Source organism: Glycine max, chromosome 8 (genome assembly GCF_000004515.6).
Source record: "Glycine max cultivar Williams 82 chromosome 8, Glycine_max_v4.0, whole genome shotgun sequence".
Taxonomy (NCBI): Eukaryota; Viridiplantae; Streptophyta; class Magnoliopsida; order Fabales; family Fabaceae; genus Glycine; species Glycine max.
In genome coordinates this window covers 41,792,982-41,811,197 of record NC_038244.2, presented here as the reverse complement: position 1 = coordinate 41,811,197, position 18,216 = coordinate 41,792,982, and the positions used below count along the sequence as shown (strand labels likewise).

The window sequence follows — 18,216 nt, the reverse complement described above, 5'->3', positions numbered from 1 at the left end:
TATTTACACCATTGGATCACGACTGCAACACCAGTGCAGGGAACTCATTATTAACAAGGTAAATTTAAAAATCCCAATGGTTCAAACACTGCTATGGATTTTCTAAAAAACTACGGGTTCTCCAAAATTCAGGTTGTAAAAGATAAGTCATAACCATGTTATCTTGAAGAGTTAGCTTGCAAAGATAGCTCATAACACATTTTGAGATCCAAAAGAGTATATTTTGTGATGATTAGGAAGTTGTTAGAGTTTTGAAAATTTCCCCACTTACTTTTTTTGTATTGTGACATGATGAATGACATGGTTTCAAACATTTAGGTTTTGAAGCAATCTTGTGTTCTATAAGCTTCCATCTCTCTCTTGATGATCCATTTTCCGTATGTAGCATATGTGAAACACTTCAATATTACAGAAGCTCTCAGTCTCGAGACAGTTAAGGAAATTGGGTCTGATCCTTTAAAAATATGTTTTGGCTAGGCTGTCTGGGTACTTTTAACTACGAGTAAAACAAGGATTTTGCACCAGAATCTTGACACCTAAAGATCTAATTAAGAATTAATTTTTGTGTATCACCAGTATCTGGCAGTAAATAATTACTACACTAAAAGTTACTTTTAATGGCAATTATTTTCCCTTTAGCGGCAGTAAAATAGCCATTAATATATTTACCGACAATCGAGTTAAGGCTGGCGTATCCAGGATCAGTAAAGCTATTGCCGACATTTTTACAAGTGCTGGTAAGAACCTCTTTTATTTGGCAGCAAAAGTCAAGTACTTGTAGCGGCAATTTGTCTGGCCACTTAAAAAAAGTTTTCCACTGCTTACATTACAAACCAATTTCAGTGATTGTTACTAGCATAAAAAGAACTACTGTATAAATTAACGTGGTAATATCAAAACCATTAGATTACAAAAGAACAAAAACCTAATTTATACAAACGAGTTAGGTTACATGGTATTAGACTATTAGTCAAAAGAAAAAATCAATTATACAACCGAGACCAAATAAAATATATATCTTATTTTAATTTAGGAAAGGGTAACAAATTAAAATAGTATTGTTAACCATATATACTTACACAAGGATTTTCTGCAATCCAATCAGGAATGCTTTATTGTGGAAAACTGATATACTGCTCCCTGGCCTGCTCTAGACTCATAATTCCAAGTTGTTTCCATGCAATCCTTACACAAAAATAATCCAATTTGAGTGCACAATTGAACATGTACTGTAGAAAATTCTTTCAACTGCTGTAACTTCCAAATGAAACAATTATTTCCATGAATTACTGTGTCCAAAGCTAGGCGTGTATTTTAAGGAACATTTCTAATTTTGATTAAATGATGTTAAAATATATGTTCATATCATGTGTATATTAAGAAATGACACCATTTAGAAAAAGAAACTTGAAGTTCTTAGTTGTCCCAACAAAGAATTAGGGGACGTCTAATCAATTTTATAATCAAGATTAATCTAGAAGCAGAAAAATAAATAAAATGAACTGAAACAAATGAACAAACGAACAAAGTAAAGCATGCTGAAGAGCCTTTCTATGGAAAGTTGCAAGCTTGTTCAATCTTTACATATGAGTATCCTAACCTATGAAATCAAAAGTTTTCCTTAATATTATAAACCAAAGAAAAGGAATACGGTTATCAAATATTTGCTCCAAAAAATTGTCAAAAGATAGGAAACTTACCACATTTTGATGAGTGGTATCATCTTCTACGATAGTTTCATATGAAGATTGAATCGAAACAAAGTGACAAATCTCAAATATGTATTTTCCATCTGCTACTGAGTATAACTCCATATATAGCCAGGTGTGCTGAACAGAACAGTCCCATCCAGCTCCCACTGTCTACATGAATCCACTTCATTGCGAACCATTTCTAGACTTCAATCACAAGTCATCCAACATTGAGATTGCTAGTGATACATAGGAGGAAGCAAGGAAAACACTCAGAAGTTCTTACATTAATTTTGCAACTAGAATTTTGTTTTCTTTACGAACTCCACAACATCTTTCTCAAGTTCTTCCACCTACATTTAACAAAACAAATAAAAAAGATCAAGATTGATTGTGTTCAACTGAAACCAGGTCTATAGATTGAATTAAAACACCACATCTCAGCAATATCACTCCACAAATTAAGACTGCAGATCAACAAAACCAAATGAATTTTTATATGCCTTGATTATTTTAATACAAATTCATGCTCTGAAACTCATTCACCTTATTACTCCCAGTAGTGCTTGAAACCCATTCACCTTTGCACTAAGTGGTGTAGAGAGAAAAATCTGAAACTCTTTCACCTTATTACGAGTACTATTTGAGACCCATTCACCTTTGCACTTCGTGCTCTCAATCTACATAGTATTGTCCTGGTTCTTGTTCCTGATCTACATACAAGTGAATAAGGATATTAGTTTGGGGGAACACTTAGCTAGTAATCTTCGTGCTTCTCAAAGAGTTGTATTAGACAACACATAGCCATAGACAAAGATATAATTGTGCAAATGACAACAGATCCAGGCTCTGGAACAGGCTCATACCTCATAGGCATTGTGACCAGTTACTTCTACAGTCAGTTCTGCATGTTAGCAATAAATAGTCAGAAACAATTGACACAATGCAAAACTGGTTTGAAATTCTAGAAGTTTGAAATTGGTTATGGAAATCTGGGATTGACACTGCAAAAACAATTAAAAATTTTAGCTGTTTTGTTAGATGTAGCTTTTTCATATTATGTACTTGCCAGTGATAATTGTAAGTAACACTAAACTGATTGCAAGTCATTGTAGTCAAAGTGATAATGACTGATATATATATTTACCACAACTACACATTAGCATGCTTCTATTACACCAAATTGACATTTCATCAAACGGCAAGTGGACTCAACTGATTTCAGATACAAGCATTATAAGAAACATCAGGCATATTCGAGGAAGGAGACAAAACCTTCACTATTTTCACCTAGTTCTTGGAAATTTCCCTCTGTTAGGAATTTGAGATCTGGTTTAGTATTTCAAATTTTATGTGAATGTTCATCTTCTTCTCCAATCCTATTTTTGATTTTCATGATTATGAATGCGCTTAGGATTGGAGATGAATTAGGTTACAGATTCATTTCCTAATTCGAATCTAATCACGGATTGATTGGATGATATTTCAATTTGATTTGTGATCTCAAAGAATTTAAGGATTAATTCGATTGAACTTCCTCTAATGACATTGACTGAAACTTTCATAATATGATCCTTATCTGTAGAACTGTGATAATTTGAATTGTTTGGATTTAGTGAGTTGAATTAATACTATTAGATTTGTTTCAATTTGATTGGAACGATTCAACTATCGTTATCACGGAGACGTCTTTTCAGTTGCTGAAAATGTTTCAGACGCCTAGTAATTGATTGCCTAAGGTATTAATAGGTTACAGGTTCAAACGAAGAGTAAGAGTTTTTGTCTTCACTCAAATAATCAATTGCACAAGTTGGTAATCGATTATAGGTTTACCCAAAGAGCTTAGATATCTGCTTCAACTCAAAATAATAGATTACATGATATGCTAATCGATTATCTTGCATGCTAAAATATAATTTTCCAGAATTAAACATGCTTATTGATTACTACGTGACATGCTAATTGATTACACTTGAAAGACAGATCTCATGGCCCATGGTGCTACATTGGAGATTTCAATGCCATTATGGGAGCTCATAAGAAAAAAAGAGGTCAACTTCCTTCTCTCAAGCGTCTTGTAATGAGTTCAAAGCTTGGTCAGAAGCTTGTAATCTTACCAACCTCCCCACTGTTGGTGTTCCTTTCACTTGGAGCAATGGCAGACAAGGTGCCTCTAGCATTCAGCTTCGTCTTGATAAAGCCCTTTGTAATGAGGAAAGCTTAACTGAGGCTTGTCCTTAGTTGTTGCACCTTTTCTCGTCCAAAGTCAGACCATCATTTGATCCTATTGAATCTTGAAAGTTCCCAACCTTCCTTCTCATCCCCGTTCAAATTCATGAGTATGTGGGTAAATCATCCCAAGTGCTATCAAATTGTGGGTAAATCATCCTAAGTGCTATCAAATTGTGTCTAACTCTTGGTCTAGATCCCTTGTGGGTCGTCCTATGTTTGAAATGGCTCAAAAGCTCAAAAATCTGAAAATGGAGCTCAATATCTGGAATAAAAATATGTTGGGGGATGTTAATGTGGCTATGAATTCCTTAAATCTGGTGTAGCAACAAATTGCTACTGATGGTTATTATGATCATTTGTTTGAATCTAAAAAAGCTGCAGAGATGACCCTCCAGCAGGCCCTCTTCATGCAAAATTCTTTTTAAAAGGACAAGTCAAGGGCACAGTGGCATACTTGTGGTGACAGAAATACCAGCTTCTTTTATTGAGTTGCAACAATATGACATGCTCACTACTATTCCATCAATGGATGAAGTTAAAAATGCAATTTTTGGTTTAAACAAAGGTAGTGTCCCTGGACCCGACAGGTTTGGAGGTCTCTTCTACCACACTAACTGGGGATATCGTAGCCACAAGGGTTTATAAATCCACTACTCAACTTTTTGAGAAAGATTGGATTTTGTCGTTTTTAAATTCTAATAATGTTCTTATTCCTAAATTTCCATGAACGAATAATGTTCAAGACTTTAGGCCAATTGCTTTGGCTAATTATTAGTTCATGATAGTTACCAAAATACTGGTAGAGAGGCTTGCTTTGCTGGCTCCCAAAATTGTTTCCAGCAATCAGAGAGGTTTCATTCTAGGAAGAACCATTTTTTACTGCATTTGCACAGCCTTAGAAGCTGCTAATTTACTCCGGGGCAATGTGGCTATAAAGATTGACATAAAGAAGGCTTTTGACACCCTTCATTGTGACTTCTTAATGGATGTGCTCGAAGCTTTTGGCTTCCATCAAAAGTTTAGTTCCTAAATCCTCACTATTCTCATATCAGCCAAGTTATTTGTCATAGTTAACGAGCACTCGGTGGGCTACTTTTCTTGCACTAGGGGGATTAGGCAGGGGGTCCCCTATCCCTTCTTTTTTGCATTGCTAAAGAAGCTCTCGACAGAGGTATTTTAGACCTTGTAAAAAAAGGCCTATTATTTCCTATAGCGAGCTCTGCTCAGTTCTCTACTCCTAACAAAATTAAATTGAAATTATCTGCCTAAAAAGGGAAATTGTTATCTGTCATGGGAAGATTTCTTCTAGTGAAGTCTGTTATTCATAGTATGCTTACATACAGTTTTCATGTTTAGCAATGGCCCAATGCTCTTTTAAAAGATATAGACCTTTGGATACAGAATTTTAGTTGGGAGGTAGTTTCTTCGGATCTACAGTTGGCTTTAATGCTACGAGCCAGAGTTGCAAGCAATCATCATTTCATTCGAGCTCATATTACTTCTCTTTGGTAAGGTATTAAGCATAATATTAATATTGTGCTTCATAACTCCCGGCTTCTAGTGCACTAAGTGGTTGAATGAGTTTATTGCAGACTTGATAAACATTCCATTGGAGAGGTCTTTGTTGAAAGCTAAAGTCAGTGATTTTTGGAAAGACGGTGAGTGATCTCCCACATTTTCTGGTTGACAACTTTCTAAACATAGTGGATTCCATTAGAAGCATCATTATTCCAGTGCCCCCTTATGGGGAAGATCGCATTATTTGGAGGCTCTCTCAAATGGGAACTCTGTTTGAAAGATTCTCATCATGTTTTGTTTCCTAGATAGAATGAGGTCAGTTGGGTTAAACTGATTAGGAATAAATTTATCCCCCTCCCCCTAAAACTATTGTCCTCTAACGGGCTCTCCATAACAAGCTCCCAACGTATGAAGACTTGAAGAAAAGATGTATAACATTTGTTTCAATGTGTTCTAATTGTTGCCACAACGATGAGTCAACAGAACACTTGTTTCTTAATTGTCAGTTTGCTTGTAGGATTTGGTCTTGGGTGGAATCCAAACTGAGTTGCACAGACCTTTCCTCCATCAATAGTTTGATTGGCTAAAAGGTCATCCCAAGTCTCGAACATGGTTCTGGCCACCATTACCTTGGTTTTTTTTCTTCATCTGGAACAGGAGGAATAAAATCATATTTGAGAATATCATTTTGCCCCTCCAGTCAGCGCTTAACAACATCACTGCATGAGTTCACATCACAGGTTCCACTTCTAAAGGAACCATGAAGAATTCAGTTGCTGATTTCCAAATCCTTAAGCATTTCTTGATGGTCTGTCATCCAAGGAAAGCAGACAAAATAGGAACTGTTATTTGGAGGCCACCTATACTACCCTGGATCTAATGCAATATTGATGGGGTTGCAAGAGGAAGCCCAAGTATGGCTGAGTGGTGGTATTTTTCTAAATTCTGATATAATGTTTATTAAAGCTTTCGCTGTCAATATTGGCATTCAATTTGCGTTTATGATAAAAAATTATGGTTGTCATAATTGTGATTAAGAAAACAACTGAAGAAAAATAGGCCTGGTTGTGGCTGAAAACTGATTCCAAGTTGTTGACTCTTGCTTTCACTACCCAGAGTTTTGTGCCTTGGTATATATTTGCCACCAAGAAATATCTCACATTTTTAGGGAAGACAATGCTGGTGTGGACAAACTTTCCTCTTTTGATGCTCAAAATATAGATATTTCTTGGTGGGATTCTCCCCCAAATTTTATTTTACAAGATTCGTTAGGTAAAAATGAGCTTCCTCACTATAGGTTCTCTTAGTGTTGATCCATTGGGCTCGATTTGGTCCTCCCAAGTGCTTGTTCAATTATCTTTTTATATTGCAATGATATTCATGGTGTGTGCTTTTCGAGATGTTGATGGGGTGTCAACATAGTTGGGATGCCATTCTCATCTTCATCTCACACTTTCTTTTTGATACAAAAAAAAGTCACAATAAACAAAGATTTTAGAAATCCCAGTCAATATATCTCAATGATGAATAAAGAATATATTTCATACGGACTGCTAGACTTTTCCATTTTTAGGGCCAGAGTCATCTTATAGGGTTTATATACTTCAGATGAGAAAAGAATTCATCTCATTAAGGCAATTGCACTTCTCAGGGTTTATATACCTTTAAACATGTCTTTTGATTTGAAGTCATGCAACAAAGATTTAAACATGTAGCTTGGTTTAGGGTCATTAACGCTCAAGATTAACATCTCTTTTTAAAATAAAGAATTCATCTCCAAGGGACAATTGCACTTTTGCGAATTCAAGGTTAGGGTCATCATTGTATACCTTAATTTTTAAATGAATAAGGAATCAATCTCATAAAGGCCAACCACAAATTTTCTGTTTAGAGGGTTAGAGTCAACCTTATAGAAACCCTAATTTTTCAGATGAATTCAGCTCATAGTGGCAACCACACTTTCTGTTTTTAGGATCAACCTTACAAGATTTATATACACTAATTTTCAGATGATGTATAAAGAATCCATCACATAGGGCCAAATGCACTTATTCGTTTCATGGTCAGGATCAACCTTAGAGTTTGTATACCCTAATTTAGCACATGATGAATAAAGAATTCATCTCATAGAGGCAACCGCAATTCTCCTTTTATAGAATCAGGGCCCTTATTTTGTTTTTAGAGGCAACCGCAATTCATCTCATAGAGGCAATCACACGTTTCCAATTACAGGGTCAACGTCAACCTTGTAGGATTTATATACCCAAATTATGCAGAAGAATGAATAAAGAATCCATCTCATAGAGGCAACCACACTTTTTCATTACATGGTTATGATCAACTTTATAGTGTTTATATACCCAAATTTTGCAGATGAGGAATATAGAATCCAACTTAAAAGCAACCACAGTTTTGCAATTTTTAGGGGTATGGTCATTCTTATATACCGAAAATATGCAGATGATGAATAAAGAATTCATCTCATAGAGGCAACCACACTTTTATTATTACAAGGGTAGGGTCATTCTTATATAGGGTTCATATACCCCAATTTTGTAGATGATGAATAAAGAAATCATCTCATAGAGGAACCCAAACTTTTTCAATTTCAGGGTTAGGGTCATTCTTATATACCGAAATTTGGCCAATGATGAAATATAGAATTTCATCTCATAAAGGCAGCAACCATGCTCTTCCAATTTCAAGGACAAGCCCATTCTTGTATACCAAAATTTTGCAGATGATGAATATAAAATTTCATCTCCTAGAGGCAACCACATTTTTTCTGATTTCAAGGACAGGGTCATTCTTGTATACCGAAATTTTTCCCATGATGAAATATAGAATTTCAATTGCCATAAGAACTAATCACTATAATATGAATCAAAATCATCAATCAAATTGATTTATTTAACATGCAGCCTTTAGTCGCGATTGATGCAAATGACCTCAATGATTCTTTAAAAACTACTCCAAGTCTCTATAAATAAATATACGAAGATAAAAGTAGATAAACAAAACATTATATACTTAAAATAATATTCAATTAAATAAATTTTAAGAAAATGAATTCAAGAATAATTGTTCCTAACAGATATGATTGTGTATAGCTAAATTAAGAGTGCATAACATTATCACTTCTTAAATTGTGAACTGAGCAACCAAATTGAGTAGAAATTAATGAATTAAAACATTTTTTACCAATATTTCAATGCAAAGATTAGAATGCTCCACTAGAGATGTTCGATATTCCAACAGTGTAGATGAGGTATCTTGAAACCTGCTGCGAAAAAGAAAAACACAATATTTAGAGAAGTTGTATGATTGTATCCTAAGCCAGATGAATGTGAAATGCAAGAGCGGAAGGAAAGGTTGTTTCTTCAACTAGCACATAACATGTTGGCAGAGAGAAGGTGGGAGAGACAGAATGCTTCCTGCAGAAGTTGAATAGAATATTTTTTTGAGAAACTTAAGTGAAAAAAGGAAAGAGGAAAAATATAAAGAAAAGATGAAGGAAGAAACGAGCTAGTGGTGATTCAAAACTATCTCCAAAAGCCTCCACAATTAGAGATATATGATTTTGTCTTCCCGTGAAGTTAGTAAAATGAAAATAAAAAATAAAAAACATAAGTGATACAAAGACTTCTAACACAAATCAGCAAACGGTGTATGTAATCCAATCGATGATAGTAAAAGAACCTGGACATTTACATGCTAACAAGAAAGATTTTATATTAGAATGCTCCAAAACTAATTTCTACAAATTACTCATAGTTTACTCCTAAGTCCTAACTTCCTTGAATTATGTCATTACTTCACAAACTCACTTTTATTTTAAAAACTTGCATAAATTTTCCCAAAACAGAGCATGTCACAGAAGTTTGTACAAAATAAAGAAAATTCAAGGTAAGTGAGAGTATTTTAAATTGTAGACAGGAAAAACTGTATACTTGTACAAAACAAAGAAAATTCAACAAAAGTTAGAGAATAAGCATACTTTGTATTCTAGTATTTGAAGGACTAAGCAAGTGCATGATTTTAGAAGGCCAAATAGGCACTCACACTTTCAATCATTGGACATTCTTCTACGATTGTAAGCTCCTCTTAACTACGTCAACTTCTAAGAAAGAAATAGTCAAGAAGGTCAAAATTTCACAGCAAGGCTAACCTGACACATTGAAATGTTCCCATTATATTTTAACAACAGTACAATCTGAATATATATGTCTATCAACCTCGATTAATATAAAGGCTAAATTAAAAACATTTATTATAGAGCAAATATAGATCACAATCTCAATTGGTGTATTCCCTTGAATATCCCTATAGCTTAAACAATATAGACCAAGGCAAAGGCAAAACTGTATACTTCAAGCATGTCAACTACAATATTCATCATAACTTAAATAATTTCCTTCTTCTAGAGGAAGCCTTTACCAATTCTCAATATCATTCTCTCACTCAAAGTATCTGAAAGGCCAGTTCAAACTACTAAACTAAAAATCAATTACATTCTAATAATTTTTATTTATTGAATCCTACAGTTTACAGTCAGCATAATTATACTATTCTATTACAGTATGAAGATACCTGTGTATATAGATTCTGCTGAACCTAATTCCATACTGAGTTTTCACCATTCACTTGTTTTCTCCTCTATTTTGTCTTCTAAGAAAAGAAGTAAAAATATTACATTGCACTGGATCATAAGGAGATGTTCCAAATAAAGAATATCACATAAGAATAATCTAAAAATAAATACATAGGAAAACTCCTACAACCACCACTATATTGTCATCCTCCCACAAATTTCACATCTAATTTATTGTTGTTGTAAACCATGTTGGTGAAAACAGAGGAAAAAAAAACAGTTGCACCCAAAAACTCAACCAAGCATGTTGAAAGATAACTTGCCTTCAAAGTCAAATCAAATGTCTCCATAAAGACAAACTTGCTACATATTCAAGGGAAAAGACACTGATGTTGCTAGGAAATGCTTGAGCCTTCAAAGTGAAGTTATCATTTGAATAAGACAATTCATCGGCTGGAAAGTCAAGAAGAAGAAAATATTATTTTTCATTTCCAGTATAAAAAAAAACATTTTTTTTCATTGTAAACATTACAATTTTCTTATTTGCATTCAGGACTTGCTTAGAATAATATAAATTCTAAAAAAGAGGTTTGCATAGAAAGTAAATTCATTAGTTAGTTAGAAATAGTGAAGTATTTCACCACACAATTACTTACAATGTTTAAATTCAGAATGAAGTAAACAAAGAAAGCAATAAACTATAAGAAGTTTCATATTCCACCATTCATAAACAGAAGGTTGAAACATGCATGCAAACACATATACAAAAGTGTCAAAACCAATAGGAATTTAATATCATTTCAAGTCAAACATGTTGTGTGGCCTTATCATTGCATTATTCCCATGTGTTACTTTTGAAACTACTGTTGTGAATAAAAAGGGCCTTCAATCTCTCTCTGTCCAAATGAGCATTTTAATTGTTCCCTAATGAATCCCCTAGCCACTCTAACAGCAGCTGTGAGTCATTTGTTCCCTAATGAATCCCCTAGGTAGTGCAAAGAACTCTAAGAATTAAAATTATATAGCAGTGAGTAAATGACACCTGAAATGCGAGAACCTAGAACAAATGAAAAGGAATCAACAGAATTACAAATACAACTAATGAAGTTAATAAACGTTAGATAATTTCTCCTTTCATCTCAATCTCTCCCTTCCTCTTTCATTCTCATCTCTCTTATTTTGATTGATGTTATATAAAAATTAAAAAAAAACTAAGATTAGGCTACGGAAATAACAAATACAATAAATGAAGGGCAACAGGACCAAACATTATTTGCATACATCAACTTACAGTATAGAGTGAGAGCAAAGAGGAGACAATAGCAATATAAAAAGCCTCATTTTTTTCCCCACTCAGACCCAAACATCAACAGACAAAAAACCCATCAACAGATGAGAACAAAAATGGGACCACAACAAATTTTGCAGATGATGAATAAAGAATCCAACTCAGAAGCAACCACAGTTTTTCAATTTAAGGGTTAGGGTCATTCTTATATACCAAAAATTCGTAGGTGATTAATACAGAATTCATCTCATAGAGGCAACCACAGTTTTCTCATTACATGACCAGGGTCATTCTTATATAGGATTCATATACTCCAATTTTGCAGATGATGAATAAAGAAACAATCTCATAGAGGCAATCACACTTTTTCGATTTCAGGGCCAGGGTCAGGGTCATTCTTGTATATTGAAATTTTGCAGATGATGAATATAGAATTTCAACTCAGAGGCAACCACACTTTTCTGAATTCAGGGACATGGCCTTTCTTGTATACTGAAATTTTGCAGATGATGAATATAGAATTTCAACATAGAGGCAACCACACTTTTCTGATTTCAGGGACATGGCCATTCTTTTATACTGATATTCTGCAGATGATGAATATAGAATTTCAACATAGAGGCAACCACACTTTTCTGATTTCAGGGACATGGCCATTCTTTGATACTGATATTCTGCAGATGATGAATATAGAATTTCATCTCATAGAGGCAGCCACAGTTTTCTGATTTCAGGGATAGAGTCATTCGTAAATCCTGAAATTTTGCAGATGATGAATATAGAATTTCATCTCATAGAGGCAACCACACTTTTCCGATTCAGGGACAGGGCCATTCTTATAGGGTTTATATACCAAATTTGTAAATGATGATTAAAAAAATTCATCTCATAGTAGCAACCGAACTTTTCCGTTTTCAGGGACAAGATCAAGGATATAGGGTTCATAGACCCTATTTTTTCAGATGAATAATTAATCCATCTAGATAGTGGCAACCACATTTTTACGTTTTCAGGGTCAGGGTCATCTTTATAGGGCTTACAAACCCTAATTTTGTTTCAACAAGATTGGGCCAAGAAAATGAATAACCTAATAGGTTAAAAAAAAACGCTTAAATTTTTTGAATTACAAGAAAGAGAGAGAGGAGAAAGAGATGATACACTGATAAAGGACCTGGAAGATCACAAGTGAGACTCACGAGTTTAGAAATTGGATTCTGCATTCATCGTCAAGAAGCTGATATAGATTTCTATTCTCTCTCTTGCTCTGGCGCTGAAGATTCGAGTTTCATCGAATTAGAACTTAGAACCTAGTCTTACAAGTGTTTGTGTGATGCTTATAAACTAATCATCCCGTTGTAGCATTTGCTATATCTAGTCTCCCTTCTATAAATACACTCTCTTTTTATTATTTCTTTAAAATCTTACCGTTATAAATACTTTATGTGCCCAAAATACCCTTATACACTCCCCTTATATATTATAAAAATATATAAACCCTATTTTATGTATTCTATCTCTTTTTCTCTAAATTCTCCTCATCCTTTCTCATCAATTTTCCTTCCTTCCCCCATTTTGTCAATCAAGGTATTAAAATTTTACCTAAACATCATTCCATTATTTAACATATTGTCTTTGTTTGTGAATTTTGTTCTTACTTTCAAATTTGATTGAACTACAAATTTTAACTTTTCAACAATTTGGTAAAAAAAGTCTTGCATTCTTCTTTATGCCAGTTTCCATTATACTATTCACTGATTACGAACATTAAGATAATAAATTGATGACATTTCTAATAATTAATTAAAATGGGATGATCTTTGCTCATGGTATGGTCTTGGAAAACTAAAGCTTACAAATGTTAGCTACAGCTTCCTTACTCTAGCGTTCCTCTTCTTTTTTTTTCTTCTTAATTTTTGTTTTCTTATATCTTGCTAGTGACTACATTCCAATAATTTATTTTATCTATTCTTTGAACCTCTTATACTCGCTATCATTTCTAAGGCCTAATAGTTATGCGGTTATGCCTATTAATATTTCTTGTGTTTTCTATCAAAGTGTTTTGTTGATTACAGATATATAACTTATTTCTGATTTCTTCTTGTAAATTGTCGATGGATCTTATATGTATGATCGAAATACATTATAGCCTTCTTAAGTATTCCCTAACAAAAAAATTTTAAAAAAATGCTTATAAAGTTGTGAGCCATCCTGTTATGTTGAGTATATGATGTTGTAATTATTGTTGTTGACTCCACAATGAATGCAAAATCTTGTGATTTGCACAATGGTTGTAATTTGGTATATATAATGTAAATATAGGCATGTTTGGGTAAGCTTCAATAGAAACGTTTCTAAGAAAAAAAAAAATAAGATAAGCTTCTGTATAAAGTTAAAATGAGTTTTCTATTAATTAACATTGAGTTAAATATAAAGAAACTCTTTATATAACTTTTTTAAAAGATGAGAGGACATCTTTTAGAGATTTAAAAGTATGATTATTTTCTTATTTGGAAGCACATGTTGGTTTATACACTTTGATTATTCAATTTTTTCTTTTTGCAATATAATAATGAAATCCGTTTCTTTAATTTCTTGTTTTCAAGAACTTTCAAGTTTGAACTATGCATTGAGAATTCTATTTGATGCCTTTCTTTCCAAATTGCATATTTACTCACAACACTTCTAGCTTCTCAAAATTTTTGAACTATGTAACTCAATTTTGAACCTTTAAAATGAGCATAATTCTACATCGGTCCGAGGCCACAACCGATGTAGAACGGTCGAGATTCTAAGATGGGTGTGGTTTGAGACCTGTCTTCAAACCCAACCCATTCTAAGGCGGTTCGTCAACCGATGTAGAAAGACAACGGAGTTTCAACATCATCAGCTACAATGACGCATGACAACCGATGTAGAAGGGTGTTTTTAACCGATGTAGAAAACTAATTTTGTAGTAGTGTTAGAATAATAGTCTAAACCTTGAGTGACTTAATAGACTATCTCTGAAAAAGATGCAGGCGATTGGGTAGTGACAATTATTTAAGTTCCAACGAAACTTTGAAAAAACTCTCTCAATTAGGGCCAAGCAAAAAACTTCTTTTCTTAAAAAGAAAAAAAACTAACCATTTTATATAAACAGTTCGACTCCAACCACACTGTTTTTATAAAGTGATCATGTTTTTTTTGGGAAAGTATTTTTGTGAAAATATTTTCAATAATTTCATCTTTATTAATAAAGTGACCCTGAAATAATTGGAAAACAATACATGAATGTAAAAAAAAAGTCCCTTAAGGACTCTCTCGACTTTAGTTATGTTCGGATAAAAAATGGGAAAGGATTTTTTTCAAATTCTAATATATACTTTTGAATTTCAATGTATAAATAGTGAAGAAGGAAATTATTGCTTTAAGAAAAAAAGAAACTTTTTTTTTGGTACTCATAGAATTGATGCAGACTATCCATAAAATTTATTAGTAATTAATTTTCGTTAGAAAATTTGATTGGTTACTTTAATAAGTTTTCTTCACTCAATCATTTTTTTTCAGAAGAGTCGAATATGAAACCTTACTTAACAGATTGAGTCGAGTATCTCTCGTATTAACAAAAGTTTTGAACTCTCTTATAACTTATGAGTTATCAATATAATATAAGCCATATTTAAATTAAACATAAAAAAATGCTTTTGCAAATTCCAATGTACAAAATAATGAAGTAAATCATTACTTTGAATAAAATTATTTTTAAGGTCTACAAATGAAATTCAAACATGGACGTAAATATTCACAAATTGTATGTAAAGGTTGAAGGTAACAAAAAAAATTATGCATAAACACAAAATTCTCATTTCCAAACTAACTTCTTTTCCACTTTGAAAACTCACTTCAATTCTCTTTCTATCTTTTGCAATTTGGAATAAGGAGAAAGAGAAAAAAAATCCAAATAATGATATTTTTATTTAATTAGAAAACTAAATAAAGTTACTTTAATTGACTGTCTATGCATTTTGCTTCGTTAATATATTATAAGAACATTTTAATCATATTTTTCAGTATTAAAAAATTATTACAAATCTAGTTATTTATTTTTTAATTATTAATGTACATACACAATAAGAAATGTTAAAAATACACTTTCACATTCTTTTAAACATTTTTTCTTATAAATTAAAATTTATTAAAAATGATAAAATGTTATGTATTTCATATCAGATTTAATATTCTCTTTCTTAATTTTGTAATCTTTAATAATTTTTTTGGTATGTAGAGAGATGTGATCTTTTTTCTTCATCCACTAGAACCTATCATTTTAGGATAAAATGATATCCAGTTGTAAATTTTATATTTAAATCGGAATCAAATATTAAATTTTAATTAAAAGACTCAAATATCGAATCACTTATATCAACAATCTTTGATGTTTTCCATCAATCTTAATTCATTAGCCAAAACATATTTTATGTCTATAAGTTGTGAACAAACCACCCTTTATTTTAAATAACACCTCTTATTTTTCTGTATTTTTCTCTCATTATATTATAAATCTTATTATATTTATATATTTTTTTACTCTCTTTTTAAGTGTTGAATATCAGTCTCTATCAAACGTTTTCCATAAGGTCTCTAGAGACCTTGATCGAACAACTAATTGTTGTGTCATGCAACCCAAAAATGGAACTCCTCCTGGTAATGTATTATGGAGCTCAACAAACACCATTTCTCTCATTTCAATACTAACCCATTTCTCTTCTTTACTTCAACAACAACACAAACCCTGCATTTTCATCAACCCCTTCTCTTCCAAATCCCAATCCCAAACCAAAGCCCCAAACTTCACCCTCTTCTACCTCATCAACACCGAGAAGTTGTTTTTCGAGAGGTTTGTGGGGGCAGTTTCAGGATCGTGTGTCGGGGCTTATGGAGGTGTATAGAGGGCGCGTTGATCACCTGGGTGTGGTGCTGTAGATTGTAAAGGTTTCTGCTGGCTCTTCAATTGTTCAGTTGTTGTTCATCACATTGCTATGATCGACCTCGATTTTGCATTTTGTGCTTGAAGATTTCAGTTGTAGGCTTCAGTAGTTTGGAATTTATAGCATACTGATTCAGGGGTCGTTCAGCTAAATCCTCTTACTCGTGATTTTGAATTGTGGTATCATGCTTGATTTATTTCTTTTCCTAGCACTAAATAGTACTACTATTTAGTGTTCTACGGTCTATGATTGGCCTTGATTTTGAGTTGTGTATGTTTTGGGGCAGAGCCATAGAGGGAGTTTGTAGTTTGAGTCATATTTATGGCATACTGATTCAGTGGTCATTTAGCTAAATCTGGTTATTGATGATTTTAAATTGTGGCATCATGGTTGATTTATTACTCTTCCTGTTCCTGGCACCAAAAAGAGTGCCTAGTGTTTTATATTATAGTCTATGAAGGTTTCTTCAGGAATTGTCTCTACTCCAATTGTGGTTTATTTCATTCCTAAGATTGACTTCCAGGTTGTCATTTGGTGACCTTTTGTAGTGACAGGTTCTAGTCTCAAACAATTTCTGCACTTCGGGTAAGGTTGAGACTGTACAATTGACTCTACCATATAGTAGTGAAAGCCTTGTGCATCATCAGGGGCTTTGGAGTGTGGTGATTATTCTTGTAGTACATCTTAACCTATTAATCTTGGTTTGATCACTAACTTAACCTGTTCAAATTTCATAAATATTTATGGGGTTTGGAGTCTGATAGAAACTGGATTGAAACACACTCAGTAAGGGTTGCTTATTATTTTTCAGCTGGATACTGATATAAGCAACTTTGGTGGATTAACCATGGAAGACGACGATATTAACAGGGGGTACTAATTAGACCTGTAGTTCACTTTCCCTCAGTTTTCACTTTTTTGCTTACCCATCAAATTTCTATAAGTGCATACTTTTATGTGGAATCATGGATACATCCAAATGATTTTAAATTTTTTATCTTCATGGGTAATGAGTTTTATGATATTGATATTGTTTGTAGTGAAATATTGGATTAGCTACTGGAAAGCAAGTGTAACCTTTACTCTTCCCCATTGTTTTCATAAACAAAGGTTGTTCTTTTATAAATAATTCATTCTTTTTTTTGCGAGGACATCTAAGATCAATATGCTTCAAGTTCAAAATAGGTGAGATTTGTGATTATCAGAACTGAAGTTTTAGAAGTATTTTTGTATGAAGATATATGTTATAGTTATTATGGATCTTAGTTCTGTACTGATGCCTTGATATGTTAATATTTTTGCTATGATCTCCCTTGTTCTTGGCACCCACCTTATCTTTATTGCACATTTGGTACCTGAGTATGAGACTGTAGTTTGTTTTTGGAGTCAAATGATAACTTCCTTTATGTCAGAAGACTTGGAATAGCATGTCTGTACTTGTCTGCTATCCTAAATTTGGTTATATATATTTTCCCAAAAGCAATATCTCTTTCAACCATTCTGAACTAAAGTGATCTAGATTACAATAACGTTAATTTAAGATGATTCCAAACACGAAATGTTATTTAGAATCTATCTTGGAGTGCCTCAAGCATACATCTCATTTCTAGAAACCAATTTTCAAGCATTCCAAATTTTCTGAAGCATTCAAAAGATAGATGGATAAGGAAATGGGATTAGGTCCCTTGAAGACAAATCTGTTCCTTGCAACACAAGTGCTTGCAAAGTTGAGTCAAACAATGTAAAATGGAATATACATCGTCAAATTCTAGGGGACTCTAGGGAAATACAATTGTTTTCATTTGTGCAAAATATTATCTTGTTTTCCTATATATGTACGATGTTGAATTTGGAGTGAGATTTATCTTGTGTAGTCAAAGAATAATAAGGCTCTTCAAAAGAACATAATAATAATAATAATAATAATAA

General features: G+C 33.0%; 1 long non-coding RNA gene across 7 annotated transcripts; it reads right to left on the bottom strand.

Moving 5' to 3' along the window:
- Positions 1-907: 907 nt before the first annotated feature.
- On the bottom strand, positions 908-12,680 carry LOC102661209 (uncharacterized). 7 transcript variants are annotated; one of them, XR_001389603.3, is made up of 9 exons: positions 12,479-12,680; positions 10,032-10,485; positions 9,504-9,609; positions 8,643-8,875; positions 2,558-2,595; positions 2,238-2,404; positions 1,978-2,044; positions 1,701-1,898; positions 908-1,185 (listed from the first exon to the last, which is right to left on the bottom strand). It is a non-coding gene; the product is annotated as an uncharacterized lncRNA (long non-coding RNA). The 7 variants fall into 7 exon arrangements; XR_005886232.1 differs by having other exon boundaries at positions 1,701-1,893; XR_005886231.1 differs by having other exon boundaries at positions 2,238-2,399.
- Positions 12,681-18,216: the final 5,536 nt, after the last annotated feature.